Source organism: Eimeria mitis, genomic scaffold (genome assembly GCF_000499745.2).
Source record: "Eimeria mitis Houghton genomic scaffold, Emh_scaff919, whole genome shotgun sequence".
NCBI classification, from domain to species: Eukaryota; Apicomplexa; class Conoidasida; order Eucoccidiorida; family Eimeriidae; genus Eimeria; species Eimeria mitis.
In genome coordinates, this window is record NW_013576768.1 from 13,923 (window position 1) to 14,254 (window position 332).

The following is a 332-nucleotide window of genomic DNA, read 5'->3' on the forward strand; positions in this document are numbered from 1 at the left end:
ATCGGTTGCTGCAGCAGCTGCATCCTTTGCTGCTGCTTCCTCCCCCGCACTCCATCCCGCTGCTGCTGCAGCATTAATATCTGCGATAGAAGCAGCAGCAGCAGCAGCAGCAGCAGCAGCAACTGCTGCTGCTGCTGCTGCTGCATGGGTTGTGCTGCCTTCAGCTGAGCCCAAGCCGCAGGCAGTGTTTGTCTTTGCTTCGCTGCAGCAGCAGATCTATCTCGCCTCAGCAGCAGCTGCCGCCGCCGCCGCCGCAGCAGCAGCAGCAGCAGCAGCAGCAGCTGCAGCAGCAGCAGCTGCAGCAGCAGCAGCAGCAGCAGCAGCAGCAGCAG